General features: G+C 59.7%; 1 non-coding gene across 1 annotated transcript; it reads right to left on the bottom strand.

Annotated features, from left to right (window-relative positions):
* Positions 1-4,394: 4,394 nt before the first annotated feature.
* On the bottom strand, positions 4,395-4,513 carry LOC131869278 (5S ribosomal RNA). Its single transcript, XR_009367667.1, has one exon. It is a non-coding gene; the product is annotated as a 5S ribosomal RNA (ribosomal RNA).
* Positions 4,514-17,500: the final 12,987 nt, after the last annotated feature.

Here is a 17,500-nt window from a genome sequence, read left to right as displayed (position 1 = left end):
GCAGCTCCCCATGTCCGAACTGGGGATTTCTGGGTAGGGGCTTCGGGTGCGCATTACATTTTTGCCCAAGCGTCCAGTGGGGTTTCTGGTGCGCTCCGAAGTGGGGTTATTGGAGCGCATCAAAGGTGCGCAATGCTGGTGCGAACCCGGGAGCGCTCCGATGTGTGCTCCAAGGTGCGGCGTGCACGAAGTCCGAGCCCGGTTTGCCCCGGGTGCGCACCTCGCGTGCACCTTCGCCGGGGTGAGCACCTTGGTGTGCAGACCTTGGTTGGGTTGCGCGCCCTGGTGCGCACCAAGGAGCGCTCTGAAGTGTGCTCCAAGGTGCGGCGTGCACGAAGTCGGAGCCCGGTTTGCCCCGGGTGTGCACCTCGGGTGCGCACCTCGCGTGCACCTTCGCTGCGGTGGGCACCTTGGCTGGGTTGCGCGCCTTGGTGGGCACCATGCAGTGCACGAAGTCGGAGCCCGGATTGCCCCGGGCGCGCACCTCCGCCAGGGTGGGCACCTTGGTGCGCACAACTTGCCTGGGCTGCGCACCAGGAAGGGCTCAAGATGGCACCCGCGTTCCGTTTTTTTCACTATCTTTCAGAACGGAAATTTTAAAATCTCGTTTTTTTTTGCCTTTTCTGGAAATTAGTGAAGGCAGCGCATCAAAGGTGCGCAACGCTGGTGCGAACCTGGGAGCGCTCCGATGTGTGCTCCAAGGTGCGGCGTGCACGAAGTCGGACCCCGGTTTGCCCCGGGTGCGCACCTCGCGTGCACCTTGGTGCGCACACCTTGGCTGGGTTGCGCGCCCTGGTGGGCACCATGGTGCGCACCAAGGAGCGCTCCGAAGTGTGCTCCAAGGTGCGGCGTGCACGAAGTCGGAGCCCGGTTTGCCCCGGGTGCGCACCTCGCGTGCACCTTCGCCGCGGTGGGCACCATGGCGTGCACGAAGTCGGAGCCCGGTTTGCCCCGGGTGCGCACCTCGCGTGCACCTTCGCCGGGGTGGGCACCTTGGTGTGCAGACCTTGGCTGGGTTGCGCGCCCTGGTGGGCACCATGGTGCGCACCAAGGAGCGCTCCGAAGTGTGCTCCAAGGTGCGGCCTGCACGAAGTCGGAGCCCGGTTTGCCCCGGGTGTGCACCTCGGGTGGGCACCTTGGTGCGCATGCCTTGCCTGGGCTGCGCACCAGGGCGGGCTCAAGATGGCACCCGCGTTCCTTTTTTTTCACTATCTTTCAAAACGGAAATTTTAAAATCTCATTTTTTTTTGCCTTTTTCTGGAAATTAGTGAAGGCAGCGCATCAAAGGTGCGCACCTCGCTGCCCACCACGGTGCGCAACGCCGGTGGGCACCCGGGAGTGCTTCGAAGTGTGCTCCAAGGTGCTGCGTGCACGTTGTCGGAGCCCGGTTTGCCCCGGGTGCGCACCTCGCGTGCACCTTCGTCGGGGTGGGCACCTTGGCTGGGTTTGCCCCGGCTGCGCTCCGAAGCGGGGTTATTGGAGCGCCGCCTCTTTTTTTGTCGGAGCGTTTGGTGGGGTTTCTCGCATTGGCTCTTCCGAGGCCCGGTTGCCACCCTGGCGCGCACGAAGTCGGAAGTAGGGTTAATTGCCCGGGTGCGCACCTTTGCCAGGGTGGGCACCTTACCTGGGCTGCGCACCAGGGCGGGCTCAAGATGGCACGCGCGTTCCGTTTTTTTCACTATCTTTCAAAACGGAAATTTTAAAATCTCCTTTTTTTTTTGCCTTTTCTGGAAATTAGTGAAGGCAGCGCATCAAAGGTGCGCACCTCGCTGCCCACCTTGGTGTGCTCTGAGGTGCGCACCCGGGAGCGCTACGAAGTGTGCTCCAAGGTGCGGCGTGCACGTTGTCGGAGCCCGGTTTGCCCCGGGTGCGCACCTCGCCTGCACCTTGGCCGGGGTGGGCACCTTGGCTGGGTTTGCCCAGGGTGCGCTCCGAAGCGGGGTTACTGGAGCGCCCCCTCTTTTTTTGTCAGAGCGTTTGGTGGGGTTTCTCGCATTGGCTCTTCCCAGGCCCGGTTGTTGGGTGCGCTCCCACCCTGGCGCGCGCGAAGTTGGAAGTTGGGTTAATTGCCCGGGCGCGCACCTTCGCCAGGGTGGGCACCTTGGTGCGCACACCTTGGCTGGGCTGCGCACCAGGGCGGGCTCAAGATGGCACCAGCATTCCCTTTTTCTCACTATCTTTCAAAACGGAAATTTTAAAATCTCGTTTTTTTTTTGCCTTTTATGGAAATTAGTGAAGGCATCGCATCAAAGGTGCGCACCTCGCTGCCCACCTTGGTGTGCTCCGAGGTGCCCACCACGGTGCGCAACGCCGGTGCGAACCCGGGAGCGCCCCGATGTGTGCTCCAAGGTGCGGCGTGCACGAAGTCGGACCCCGGTTTGCCCCGGGTGCGCACCTCGCGTGCACCTTGGTGCGCACACCTTGGCTGGGTTGCGCGGCCTGGTGGGCACCATGGTGCGCACCAAGGAGCGCTCCGAAGTGTGCTCCAAGGTGCGGCGTGCACGAAGTCGGAGCCCGGTTTGCCCCGGGTACGCACCTCGCGTGCACCTTCGCCGGGGTGGGCACCTCGGCTGGGTTGCGCGCCCTGGTGCGCACCGGAGCGCTCCGAAGTGTGCTCCAAGGTGCGGCGTGCACGAAGTCGGAGCCCGGTTTGCCCCGGGTGCGCACCTCGCGTGCACCTTCGGCGGGGTTGCGCGCCCTGGTGGGCACCATGGTGCGCACCAAGGAGCGCTCCGAAGTGTGCTCCAAGGTGCGGCGTGCACGAAGTCGGAGCCCGGTTTGCCCCGGGTGCGCACCTCGCGTGCACCTTCGGCGGGGTTGCGCGCCCTGGTGGGCACCATGGTGCGCACCAAGGAGCGCTCCGAAGTGTGCTCCAAGGTGCGGCGTGCACGAAGTCGGAGCCCGGTTTGCCCCGGGTGCGCACCTCGCGTGCACCTTCGCCGCGGTGGGCACCATGGCGTGCACGAAGTCGGAGCCCGGTTTGCCCCGGGTGCGCACCTCGCGTGCACCTTCGCCGGGGTGGGCACCTCGGCTGGGTTGCGCGCCCTGGTGCGCACCAAGGAGCGCTCCGAAGTGTGCTCCAAGGTGCGGCGTGCACGAAGTCGGAGCCCGGTTTGCCCCGGGTGCGCACCTCGCGTGCACCTTCGCCAGGGTGGGCACCTCGGTGCGCACACCTTCTCAATGTTTTCTTGCCTTTTCTGGAAATTGGTGAAGGCAGCGCATCAAAGGTGCGCACCTCGGTGTGCTCCGAGGTGCGAACCCGAGAGCGCTCCGAGGTGCCCACGAAGTCGAAAGTCGGGTTAATTGCATTGTTTTCCCCGGGTGCGCTCCGAGGTGCGCAACATCGGCGCGCACCAAGGAGGGCTCCGAAGTGTGCTCCAAGGTGCGCACGATGGCGTGCACCTCTGGTGCGCACGATTCGGAGCTCGGTTTGACCGGGGTGCGCACACCTTGGCTGGGTTGCGCACCTTTTGTGCGCTCCAAGGTGCGCACGAAGTCGGAGCTCGGTTTGCCCCGGGTGCGCACCTTCGCCAGGGTGCGCACCTTGATGCGCACGCCTTGGCTGGGCTGCGCACCTTGGTGGGCGCCATGGTGCGCACCTTTCGTGCGCTCCAAGGTGCGCACGAAGTCGGAGCTCGGTTTGCCCCGGGTGCGCACCTTGGTGGGCGCCATGGTGCACTCCGAGGTGCCCAAGATTGGTGCGCACCAAGGAGCGCTCCGAAGTGCGCTCCAAGGTGCGCGCGAAGTCGAAAGTTGGGTTAATTGTCCGGTTTGCCTCGGGTGCGCACCTTGCGTGCACCTTCGCCAGGGTGGGCGCCTTGGTGCGCACACCTTGGCTGGGCTGCGCACACCTTGGCACCCGCGTTTCCTTCATTTTAAATTTTTTTTTTTTACAATCTCTCAAGTGGGAAATTCTATAATCTCAACTTTTTTTGCCTTTTCAGGAAACTTTTGAATGGAGCGCATCATTGGTGCGCTCCGAAGTGTGCTCCAAAGCTCTCTCCAGCTGCGTGCACCTGCCCCGGCCGCGCACCCGGCCCCGCCCAGCTTCGCTCACCTGTCCCGGGCGTCTGGTGCGGAACCTTAGAGTAAGAAACATCACCGTGCACCTTGGCCAACGTGCGCGACTCGACCGAGCGCGCACTGGCCGAGGTGCACACCGATTTCACCTGGGTGCGCGCGCAGCACCTCGGGCGCACCGGGGTGCGCGCACAACGCCCGGGTTGCACCGTGGCCTGTGTGCTCGGGGTGCCTCGGGTGCGCGCTCGGTGTCGCCCCCGCGCGCGCGCGGTAGTGCGGGCAGCGCACCCCGGCCCGGCCCGGCCCCGACGAGAACGCAAACGGGCAAAAGGTTTATTCAAATAGCATTGCGACGCCCGGCGAAAAACTAAAAAAGGGTGCAACACCGGGACTTCCCGGGAGGTCACCCATCCCAGTACTACTCCGGCCCAAGCGCGCTTAACTGCGGAGTTCTGATGGGATCCGGTGCACTAATGCTGGTATGATCGCACCCGTTATGAGCTTGTCGCAGTGTGTACTTAGCAAACCGCGACCCACGTGCGAATCCACCCCGGCCACCCACCCCCGTCGAGGTGCACACCCTCCCTCGCGAAGTGCGCCCCGTTCGCCAAGTGTGAGCCCTGCCCGGGTGCGCGCACCTTGCTAGGGCGTCGGGTGTGCACCCGGCCCGGCCTACGTGCGTGCACCTGGAGGGGGCGTCGTGTGCGTGCAGTGTCCCGTCTGCAACGCGGTGCCCACACACCACCTCGGGCGCAACGACCTGCGCTCACATGTGGGCCGAGTGCACCTTGGTGCATGTTCGGGGCGCCTCGGGTGCACGCTCGATCTTGCCCCGGTGCACCAAGGCGCTCGGTTTGCCCCGGGTGCGCACTTGGTGCAAGGTGGGCACCCAAAATAGGGATCAAGCACCAAAACACAAGTTTCGGGATGCAAAATGGGACCCAAGGACCACAAATGCGTTCCAAGACCCATGATGGGTCCACGAGAACAAAAATGTGTTCCGAGACTTAATAAACAAATATTGGGTTTTAGGAGAAGAAACATGCTCTGATGCCCAAAACGAGAATCGACCCCGAAAAGGCCACAGGCCAAAAGTGGGATGCGAGACAAAAAAAAATGGGACCCGAGGACCAAAATTGGGTTCCCAGGTCGAAGACAGGGCAACCGGACAAGAAACGACCTCTAAGGCTCGAAATGAGTCCCGACGACTAAAACTTGACAAGAAGCACCCATCAGGCACCCAACTCGACACCCATGGGATGCCGACCCACCCGGGCTTCCACCTAGCACACCTTGGCACCCACCCACCCTCGCACCCAACCTCGCACCCAACTTAGCACCTTTGAACCCACATTGGCACTCACCCTGACCCTGGCACCTTGGAACCCACATTGGCACTCACCTTGACCCTGGCACCCACCTTTGCACTCACCTTGGGACCCACCCTGGCTCCCACCTCGGCACCCACCCAGACACCCACCTTGGTTCCTTGGCACCCACCTTGGATCCTTGGCACCCACCCCGACACCCACCTTGGCACGCAACTTGGCTACTTGCCACCCACCTTGGCTCCTTGACGCCCACCCCGACAACCACCCCGTGACCTACCCTGGCTAGGGTTGGTGCACACCCACCCTGGTGCCCACCTTGGCACCCACCCTATGACCCACCTTGGCACGCACCTTAGTACCCACCCCGTTACCCACCCTAGGACCCACCCCGTGACCCACCTTGGCCAGGGTGGGTGCACCCACCCTGGTGCCCACCTTGGCACCCACCCATCCTAGCACCCAGCCTGTGACCGGGCTTGGAACCCAACCTTGCACCCGCACCCGTCTTGGCCAGTGTGGGTGCGCACCCATCCTGGCACCCACGTTGTGACACACCCTTTAACCCACGCACCCTAGCACCCACGTTGGCACCCACCTTGGAACCCAACCTAGCAACTTGGCACCCACCCCGTGACCCACCTTGGCATCCACCATAGCAGTCGCCGACTTGGCACCCACCTCGGCACCCACCTTGACACTTGTGGACCCACCTTGCCACTCACCCTAGCATCGACCCATCCTAGCACCCACCCTGGCACCTTTGCACCCTAGCACTCACCCATCCTAGCACCTAACCTGTGACCCACCTTGACACTCACCCTCGCACCCACCTTGGAACCCAACCTAGCACCCACCCACCCTGACACCAACCCTAGCACCTACCCACCCTTGCACCCACCCTGTGACCCATCTTGGCACCCACCCATCCTACCACTCAACCTATCACCCACCTTCTCACCCACCTTGGCATCCACCTTAGCACCCACCCACACTGGCACCTTGGCACCCACCTCGGGCAAGGTGGGTGCACACCCACCCTGGCACCCAATTTAGAACCCACCGAGCATGTTACCCACCTTGGCACCCACATTGCAGCCCACCCTAGTACCCACCCTATGACCCACATTGGCATCCACACCCTAGCACCCAGGCACCTCGACACCCGCCTTGACACCCACCCTAGCACTGAACCTGTGACCCACCTTGGAACTCACCCTAGAACCCACCCACCCTGTGAACCACCTTGGCATCCACCTTAGCACCCACCCACCTTGGCACCCACTCTAGCACTCACCCATCCTAACACCCAACTTGTTACCCACCTTGGCACCCGCCCTCGCGTCCACCTTGAAACCCACCCTAGCACCCACCCACGCAGGAGCCCACCTTGGCACCCAACCTAACACCCACGCATCCTGGCACCCAACTTGTGACCCACCTTGGAACCCACCCTAGTACCCACCTTTGAACCCACTATATCACCAACCCACCTTGGCACCCACCCTATGACCCTCTTTGGAATCCACCCTAGCACGCACCCACCCTGGCACCCACCATGGAGCGCACCCTAGCACCCACCCACCTCGGCACGCACCTCAACACCCACCTTGGTGTGCGCACTGCGCCAACCTCTCAAAGACCCTATGTGGTGCGCTCCAAAGTGTACACCTTTGGTGCGCTCCAAGGTGCGCACCTTTGGTGCACACCGAGGTGCACACCAAAGTGTGCACCGAGGTGAGCACCAAAGTGCACTCCAGGGTGCACACCAAGGCGTGCACCTTTGGTGCGGTCAATGCAAACGAATTCGGAAGTTGGGGTCGATGTCCTAATCGCTGCTGCAGACTACACGTATGAGAATCGGACAAATAGCTTTATATAGGGGAGGTGTTGCGTTTGATGGGTCGACTCCCCTGGTTGTGTGCACTGCACCAACTTCAAAGACCCTGTCTTGTTTAAGAAGTCAAAAGTTGGGGTGGATGTCCTAATCATTGCTGCAGTCTACGCATGTATGAGAATCAGACAAATAGCTTATATAGGGGAGGTGTTGCATTCGGTGGGTTGACTCCCCTGGTTGTGCGCACTGCGCCAACCTCAAAGACCCCGCATAGCAGAAGAAGTCGGAAGTCGGATTTTGGTGAGCACCAAGGCGTGCACCTTTGGTGCGGTCAACGCAGACGAATTCAGAAGTTGGGGTGGATGTCCTAATCGTTGTTGCAGGCTACACATGTATGAGAATCAGACAAATAGCTTATATAGGGGAGGTGTTGGGTTTGATGGGTCAACTCCCTTGGTTGTGCGCATTACGCCAACCTCAAAGACCTTGTTTTCGTTAAGAAGTCAAAAGTTGGGGTCAATGTCCTAATGGCTCCTGCAGGCTACACATGTATGAGAATCGGACAAATAGCTTATATAGGGGAGGTGTTGGGTTTGATGGGTCGACTCCCCTGGTTGTGCGCATTACGTCAACCTCAAAGACCTTGTTTTCGTTAAGAAGTCAAAAGTTGGGGTCGATGTCCTAATTGCTCCTGTAGACTACACATGTATGAGAATCAGACAAATAGCTTATATAGGGGAGGTGTTGGGTTTGATGGGTTGACTCCCCTAGTTGTTCGCATTACACCAACCTCAAAGACCTTGTTTTCGTTTAGAAGCCGAAAGTTGGGGTCGATGTCCTAATTGCTCCTGCAGGCTACGCATGTATGAGAATCAGACAAATAGCTTATATAGGGGAGGTGTTGGGTTTGATGGGTCGACTCCCCTGGTTGTGCGCATTGCGCCAACCTCAAAGACCCTGCATTGCGGATGAAGTCGAAAGTCAGAGTTTGGTGTGCTACAAGGTGTGGTCGAAGGTGCTCACCTAGGTGTGCACCTTTGGAGCACAGGAAAAGTGCCCTCCAAAAGTGCGCACCTTTGGAGTGCACAAAAGTGCCCTCCAAAAGTGCGCACCTTTGGAGCGCAGAAAAGTGCCCTCCAAAAAGTGCCCTCCAAAAGTGCGCACCTTTGGAGCGCAGAAAAGTGCCCTCCAAAAAGTGCCCTCCAAAAGTGCGCACCTTTGGAGCGCAGAAAAGTGCCCTCCAAAAAGTGCCCTCCAAAAGTGCGCACCTTTGGAGCGCAGAAAAGTGCCCTCCAAAAAGTGCCCTCCAAAAGTGCGCACCTTTGGAGCGCAGAAAAGTGCCCTCCAAAAAGTGCCCTCCAAAAGTGCGCACCTTTGGAGCGCAGAAAAGTGCCCTCCAAAAAGTGCCCTCCAAAAGTGCGCACCTTTGGAGCGCAGAAAAGTGCCCTCCAAAAAGTGCCCTCCAAAAGTGCGCACCTTTGGAGCGCAGAAAAGTGCCCTCCAAAAAGTGCCCTCCAAAAGTGCGCACCTTTGGAGCGCAGAAAAGTGCCCTCCAAAAAGTGCCCTCCAAAAGTGCGCACCTTTGGAGCGCAGAAAAGTGCCCTCCAAAAAGTGCCCTCCAAAAGTGCGCACCTTTGGAGCGCAGAAAAGTGCCCTCCAAAAGTGCGCACTTTTGGTGCGCACCAAGGCGCTGGTTCGGTCGTTGCAGGCGAGTTCGGAAGTTGGGGTCGATGTCCTGAGCGGAGGTGCAAACTACACAGGTGTCGGAATCGGACAAATAGCTTATATAGGGGAGGTGTATGCTTCGATGGGTCGACTCCCCAGGTTGAGCGCACCGCGCCAACCTCAAAGACCCTACGGTATGGATGAAGTCGGAAGTTGGGTCCGATGACCGATTCGATTAGTAGGTATGCTCATGAGGTCGGAATTTGGGTCCGATGACCTGCCATGTGCAGGAAGGCGAATGTTGACACTGTGCGTTGCAAGGTGCACACCAAGGCGCTGGTGCGGTCTTTTTAGTCGAGTTCGGAAGTTGGGGTCGATGTCCTGATCGGAGGTGCAAGCTACACAGGTGTGGGAATCGGACAAATAGCTTATATAGGGGAGGTGTATGCTTCGTTGGGTCGACTCCCCGGGTTGAGCGCACCGCGCCAACCTCAAAGACCCTACGGTATGGATGAAGTCGGAAGTTGGGTCCGATGACCGATTCGATATGTAGGCATACTCGCGAGGTCGGAATTTGGGTCCGATGACCTGCCACGTGCAGGAAGGCGAATGTTGGCACTGTGCGTTGCAAGGTGCGCACCAAGGCGCTGGTTCGGTCGTTGGAGGCGAGTTCGGAAGTTGGGGTCGATGTCTTGATCGGAGGTGCAAACTACACAGGTGTGGGAATCGGACAAATAGCTTATATAGGGGAGGTGTATGCTTCGTTGGGTCGACTCCCCGGGTTGAGCGCACCGCGCCAACCTCAAAGACCCTACGGTATGGATGAAGTCGGAAGTTGGGTCCGATGACCGATTCGATATGTAGGCATACTCGCGAGGTCGGAATTTGGGTCCGATGACCTGCCATGTGCAGGAAGGCGAATGTTGGGACTGTGCGTCGCAAGGTGCGCACCAAGGCGCTGGTGCCGTCGTTGCAGTCGAGTTCGGAAGTTGGGGTCGATGTCCTGGTCAGAGGTGCAAACTACACAGGTGTGGGAATCGGACAAATAGCTTATATAGGGGAGGTGTATGCTTCGATGGGTCGACTCCCTGGGTTGAGCGCACCGCGCCAACCTCAAAGACCCTACAGTATGGATGAAGTCGGAAGTTGGGTCCGATGACCGATTCGATACGTAGGCATATTGGCGAGGTCTGAATTTGTGTCCGATGACCTGCCATGCGCAGGAAGGCGGAATTTGGGTCCGATGACCGAGTTGATGGCGTGCCATGCGCAGAAAGGCGGAATTTGGGTCCGATGACCGAGTTGATGTTGATGGCCCGCCATGCACAGGAAGGCGGAATTTGGGTCCGATGACCGATTTGAAGGCGTGCCATACGCAAAAAGGCGGAGTTTGGGTCCGATGACCGAGTTGATATTGATGGCCCGCCATGCGCAGGAAGGCGGAATTTGGGTCCGATGACCTGACATACGCATGGAGTCCGACTCGGGGGCCGATGTTCGATTCGATGACTTGCATTGTGGGTAAAGTCGGAAGTTGTGGTCTTTGACCCGATTCGATGACCAGACTTCGGCTGCTTGAGAATCGGACAAATAACTTATATAGGGGAGGTAGTGTTCTCGAGCATCCTCCCCCCGTGCCCGTTTATGTCGATTGATGCTGGTGCTCGACTGGTTGGAGCGCTCGGATGCAAAAATCTTGCACCAGGATTTATCGATTGTGATGGACACGGCAAGTCTCCTGATTGCTATGCAGGAGCTCATCGTGAATCTCTATGCGGCCTTGGTATGGACTCGACCTGCGGAATGGTTCGGCAATGGTAGTCGCTCCAACACGTCCTTGCAATGGCCACAGAGGTGATTCGACTAGAGCTCCAGTCTAGCTTTTGGGTTGCTTGGCGGACTGGTATAGCCGCGATCGAGTTCCGGCCATGAACGTTTTAGATAGCTCTTGGGCTTTCTGGGACGGAAGTCGGAAGTTTGGGCTGTTGTCCGATTTGATGACCATTCTTCGGATGTGTGAGAATCGGACAAATAACTTATATAGGGGACTGTGTTGTCTCACGCAGCCCCCTCCGTGCCCCTCTATCTCGACCGATGTTGGTGCTTGAAAGGGTTGGGATCGCTCGGATTTATAAACGTGCACCACCATTTGTCGAGTGTGAGGGACGCGGCAGGTCTCCTAAATGCTATGCGGGCGCTCTCTGAGAATCTCTATCCGGCCTCGACACAGACTAGTCTTGCTGAATGGTTTGGCACTGGTAGTCGATCCAACACGTCGTTGTTGTGGCCGCCTAGGCGATTCGATTCGAGCCCCCGTCTAGCTTTTGGGTTGCTTGGCGGATTTTGCCCTATCCGCAAGTGAGCTCGGTCCCTAAACGTTCGAGAAACCCGATTGCTATGCGCCGACTCTCTTTCTTGCGAGCCTCCATCTAGCTTTTGGGTCTCTACGGAACGGAAGTCGGAATCTGGGACCGTTGTTTGATTCGACGAGGCAGACTACGGTTGTGCGAGAATCGGACAAATAACTTATATAGGGGAGGTGTTGACTGGAGCATTCTCCCCCGTGCCCCTCTAACTCGACCAATGCTGGCGCTCGAACGGTGGTAGCGCTCGGATTTTCATTGAGCGCCAGCATTGGTCGATTTAGAGGGGCATGCGAGATTCCCGAATGCTATGCGAGGGCTCTAACGGAAATGTCTATTGGTTTCGGTATGGATGCAATTGCGAGTGGTTCGGCAAAGGTAGTCGTTCCGATGCGTCCATGTCGTGGCCAAATCGATAATTCGATTTGAGCCCTCGTATAGCATTTGGGTCTCTCGATGTGATTCCGCATTCCAGTCCCTTTGGGCACTGCTTGAGCCGCATCCCAGGGGGTTCCCTTCCCAATAATCTGCCTCGCAACCCGATTGCTATGCGGTGAGGCTCCTCGGCCGCCTCGGAACTATCTGTGTATCAGACGCATCGCGGGATAAGGGGTTGGCAACGGTAGTCGCCCCAAGCGCGTCCGATGCTTGGACCATTCCGAGGCGGCCCTGAAGCCTCTTCCGTCTAGCCGTTGGGTCCTTCTCGCCGCATCCCTCGCCTCGCACCCCGATTGCTATGCGGTGAGGCTCCTCGGCCGCCTCGGAACTATCTGTGTATCGGACGCGTCGCGGGATAAGGGGTTGTCACTGGTAGTCGCCCCAAGCGCGTCCGATGCTTGGACCATTCCGAGGCGGCCCTGAAGCCTCTTCCGTCTAGCCGTTGGGTCCTTCTCGCCGCATCCCTCGCCTCGCACCCCGATTGCTATGCGGTGAGGCTCCTCGGCCGCCTCGGAACTATCTGTGTATCGGACGCGTCGCGGGATAAGGGGTTGTCATTGGTAGTCGCCCCAAGCGCGTCCGATGCTTGGACCATTCCGAGGCGGCCCTGAAGCCTCTTCCGTCTAGCCGTTGGGTCCTTCTCGCCGCATCCCTCGCCTCGCACCCCGATTGCTATGCGGTGAGGCTCCTCGGCCGCCTCGGAACTATCTGTGTATCGGACGCGTCGCGGGATAAGGGGTTGTCACTGGTAGTCGCCCCAAGCGCGTCCGATGCTTGGACCATTCCGAGGCGGCCCTGAAGCCTCTTCCGTCTAGCCGTTGGGTCCTTCTCGCCGCATCCCTCGCCTCGCACCCCGATTGCTATGCGGTGAGGCTCCTCGGCCGCCTCGGAACTATCTGTGTATCGGACGCGTCGCGGGATAAGGGGTTGTCACTGGTAGTCGCCCCAAGCGCGTTCGATGCTTGGACCATTCCGAGGCGGCCCTGAAGCCTCTTCCGTCTAGCCGTTGGGTCCTTCTCGCCGCATCCCTCGCCTCGCACCCCGATTGCTATGCGGTGAGGCTCCTCGGCCGCCTTGGAACTATCTGTGTATCGGACGCGTCGCGGGATAAGGGGTTGTCACTGGTAGTCGCCCCAAGCGCGTCCGATGCTTGGACCATTCCGAGGCGGACCCGAAGCCTCTTCCGTCTAGCCGTTGGGTCCTTCTCGCCGCATCCTTCGCCTCGCACCCCGATTGCTATGCGGTGAGGCTCCTCGGCCGCCTCGGAACTATCTGTGTATCGGACGCGTCGCGGGATAAGGGGTTGTCACTGGTAGTCGCCCCAAGCGCGTCCGATGCTTGGACCATTCCGAGGCGGACCCGAAGCCTCTTCCGTCTAGCCGTTGGGTCCTTCTCGCCGCATCCCTCGCCTCGCACCCCGATTGCTATGCGGTGAGGCTCCTCGGCCGCCTTGGAACTATCTGTGTATCGGACGCGTCGCGGGATAAGGGGTTGTCACTGGTAGTCGCCCCAAGCGCGTCCGATGCTTGGACCATTCCGAGGCGGACCCGAAGCCTCTTCCGTCTAGCCGTTGGGTCCTTCTCGCCGCATCCCTCGCCTCGCACCCCGATTGCTATGCGGTGAGGCTCCTCGGCCGCCTTGGAACTATCTGTGTATCGGACGCGTCGCGGGATAAGGGGTTGTCACTGGTAGTCGCCCCAAGCGCGTCCGATGCTTGGACCATTCCGAGGCGGACCCGAAGCCTCTTCCGTCTAGCCGTTGGGTCCTTCTCGCCGCATCCCTCGCCTCGCACCCCGATTGCTATGCGGTGAGGCTCCTCGGCCGCCTTGGAACTATCTGTGTATCGGACGCGTCGCGGGATAAGGGGTTGTCACTGGTAGTCGCCCCAAGCGCGTCCGATGCTTGGACCATTCCGAGGCGGCCCCGAAGCCTCTTCCGTCTAGCCGTTGGGTCCTTCTCGCCGCATCCCTCGCCTCGCACCCCGATTGCTATGCGGTGAGGCTCCTCGGCCGCCTTGGAACTATCTGTGTATCGGACGCGTCGCGGGATAAGGGGTTGTCACTGGTAGTCGCCCCAAGCGCGTCCGATGCTTGGACCATTCCGAGGCGGCCCCGAAGCCTCTTCCGTCTAGCCGTTGGGTCCTTCTCGCCGCATCCCTCGCCTCGCACCCCGATTGCTATGCGGTGAGGCTCCTCGGCCGCCTTGGAACTATCTGTGTATCGGACGCGTCGCGGGATAAGGGGTTGTCACTGGTAGTCGCCCCAAGCGCGTCCGATGCTTGGACCATTCCGAGGCGGACCTGAAGCCTCTTCCCTCTAGCCGTTGGGGCTTTCTCGCCGCATCCCTCGCCTCGCACCCTGATTGCTATGCTGTGAGGCTCCTCGGCCGCCTTGGAACTATCTGTGTATCGGACGCATCGCGGGATAAGGGGTTGGCAGTGGTAGTCGCCCCAAGCGCATCCGATGCTTGGACCATTCCGAGGCGGCCCTGCAGCCTCTTCCGTCTAGCCGTTGGGGCCATCTCGCCGCATCCCCCACCTCGCACCACGATTGCTATGCGGTGAGGCTCCTTGGCCGCCTCGGAACTATCTGTGTATCGGACGCATCGCGGGATAAGGGGTTGTCACTGGTAGTCGCCCCAAGCGCGTCCGATGCTTGGACTATTCCGAGGCGGCCCTGCAGCCTCTTCCGTCTAGCCGTTGGGGCCATCTCGCTGCATCCCCCACCTCCTCGGCCGCCTCGGAACTATCTGTGTATCGGACGCATCGCGGGATAAGGGGTTGGCAGTGGTAGTCGCCCCAAGCGCGTCCGATGCTTGGACTATTCCGAGGCAGCCCTGCAGCCTCTTCCGTCTAGCCTTTGGGGCCATCTCGCCGCATCCCTCGCCTCGCACCCCGATTGCTATGCGGTGAGGCTCCTCGGCCGCCTGGGAACTATCTTCGTATCGGACGCATCGCGGGATAAGGGGTTGTCACTGGTAGTCGCCCCAAGCGCGTCCGATGCTTGGACTATTCCGAGGCGGCCCTGTGGCCTCTTCCGTCTAGCCGTTGGGGCCATCTCGCCGCATCCCCCACCTCGCACCCCGATTGCTATGCGGTGAGGCTCTTCGGCCGCCTTGGAACTATCTTCGTATCGGACGCATCGCGGGATAAGGGGTTGTCACTGGTAGTGGCCCCAAGCGCGTCCGATGCTTGGACTATTCCGAGGCGGCCCTGCAGCCTCTTCCGTCTAGCCGTTGGGGCCATCTCGCCGCATCCCCCACCTCGCACCCCGATTGCTATGCGGTGAGGCTCCTCGGCCGCCTTGGAACTATCTTCGTATCGGACGCATCGCGGGATAAGGGGTTGTCACTGGTAGTCGCCCCAAGCGCGTCCGATGCTTGGACTATTCCGACGCGGCCCTGTGGCCTCTTCCGTCTAGCCGTTGGGGCCATCTCGCCGCATCCCCCACCTCGCACCCCGATTGCTATGCGGTGAGGCTCCTCGGCCGCCTTGGAACCATCTTCGTATCGGACGCATCGCGGGATAGGGGGCTGTCACTGGTAGTCGCCCCAAGCGTGTCCGATGCTTGGACCATTCCTAGGCGGCCCTGAAGCCTCTTCCGTCTAGCCGTTGGGGCCTTCCCGCCCCATCCCTCGCCTCGCACCCCCGATTGCTATGCGGTGAGGCTCCTCGGCCGCCTTGGAACCATCTGTGTATCGGACGCATCGCGGGATAAGGGGTTGGCACTGGCAGTCGCCCCAAGCGCGTCCGATGCTTGGACCATTCCGAGGTGGCCCTGAAGCCTCTTCCGTCTAGCCGTTGGGGCCTTCCCGCCCCATCCCTCGCCTCGCACCCCGATTGATATGCGGTGAGGCTCCTCGGCCGCCTTGGAACTATCTGTGTATCGGACGCATCGCGGGATAAGGGGTTGGCACTGGTAGTCGTCCCAATCGCATCCGATGCTTGGACCATTCCGAGGCGGCCCTGCAGCCTCTTCCGTTTAGCCGTCGGGGCCTTCCCGCCGCATCCCTCGCCTCGCATCCCGATTCCTATGCGGTGAGTCTTCTCGGCCGCCGCGGAACTATACCTGTTATTGCTACTGCATCCTTCGGCTGGTAACCTCCTCTGCCGCCTTGGAACGTTCTCTTTGTCGGACGCGTCGCGGGATAAGGGGTTGGCACTGGTAGTCGCCCCAAGCGCGCCCGATGCATAGACCGCTCCGAGTCGACCTTGCTTTCAGCCTCTCACATGCATAGACCTCTCTGAGTCGACCCTGCAGCCTCTCACGTTTAGCCTTTGGAATCTCGCCTCACAACATGATTGCTATCCTTGATGCATCCCTTGCCTCGAGCCCTGATTGCTTTCTTGGCTGCATCCCTCCTCTCCTCACAGCCCGGTTGTCATCACTGCTTCATCCGTCGCTTCATGCATTCTGGCTGCTGGGCCCTTCCCACCGCACACCTCGATTGCTATCTCTTCTGCATCACACACCCCGATTGCTATCTCTGCTACATCCCTCGGCTCTCACTTCTGCATCCTTCGCCTCACACCTCGATTGCTATCAATGCTGCATCCGTAACCTCACACCCCGATTGCTATGCGGGGAGGCTCCTTGGCCGCCTTGGAAATTTCTGTGTGTCGGACGCACCGCGGGATAAGGGGTTGGCACTGGTAGTCGCCCCAAGTGCGCCCGATTCTTAGACCGCTTCGAGGTGACCTCGTAGCCTCTTTCGTCCAGGCTTCCTGCCTTCAACGCCCTTTTTACACCTCGATTGCTATGCGCGGGCTCGTTGGCGTCTATCACCTCTCTGCGAAGAGTGGCACGATGATTGTTGGGGTAAATCGTAGCAGTCCGATCTCTGGCCTTGGGCCATTGTGAGGGCTGATCGATTTCCTGTGCGCATCTCGTGTTCGCCCAGTAACAGACTCGACGACTTGTAATCGGTCTTGTTCCCGATTGTTCCTGGAGGTAGTCTTCGGAACTCTTGGATTTGACCTGTCACTCGAACTGTCCTCTTCCGAGGATGCTTGTGTGTGTGTGCTTGTGCCATTTCCTTGGCGGTATTAACGAGATATTAAAGAGCGGAGTGAGCGCCTCGCCCAGCTATGTTTGGGGCTCTCACTCCCTTACCCGGTGTGCGACCGCTTTGCACGTAGGTTGCGGAGCATCGCGACTCTTTCGATGTTTGGCGGTTGTCTTCCGGTGATGCGTTGGTCCCGAAGTGCACGTTACTAGCATTTCTGCCATTGTTCTCGATCTTTGGCACGTTCCTTCGTTGCAATTGGATATATATCTCCGTTTATACGCGCAGGCTTCTCCCGCCTATTCAGCGCTGTCCCACTCTCAGCACTCTCGTGGTCTCCTTGGCTTCTCTCTCCCGTGAGCGAGCTCTCTTCTCGAGTCTTTTCCATGTCCCATGGAGGTTGCCTTGCGAAATTCGGGCACACAAACGTGACCGGATAAGAGCGGAATTGCCTATGAGGAGAAGCTCACCTTAGGGAGCAGCAATGCCGAGTGTTTCGACAGAGGGTAGAGGGGGCGTTGTTTGGGCGGTTGCACAAAAGAGTGCTACGTTTGCACTGAAGGTTGCTTCTTCGTCTCCGACGAACTCTTCGAGGCAAAAAAGCTTGTTTACGGGGTCGAGGTGGGACTGTTCGTGCGAGTTGCGCCACCAAAAGTGCGTAGGGGGCATATACCTGGGAAATGGATGTCTCTGAGTGGCCTTACTCGGTCGCGTGCACGGTGCATTCTCTAACGGCAGGACTGTCGCGAGCATGTGCGGTTCGGATGTTTTCGGGTAAAGGGTTCCGTACGGGATGTTCTTCCCAGGCTCCTGTGAACCGAGACTCTGCATCGTCATGCTCCGGC

The sequence above is a fragment of the Cryptomeria japonica genome, unplaced genomic scaffold (genome assembly GCF_030272615.1).
Source record: "Cryptomeria japonica unplaced genomic scaffold, Sugi_1.0 HiC_scaffold_242, whole genome shotgun sequence".
Classification (NCBI taxonomy): Eukaryota; Viridiplantae; Streptophyta; class Pinopsida; order Cupressales; family Cupressaceae; genus Cryptomeria; species Cryptomeria japonica.
Note: the sequence above shows the minus strand (reverse complement) of the source record. Positions and strands in the feature narration are given on the sequence as shown.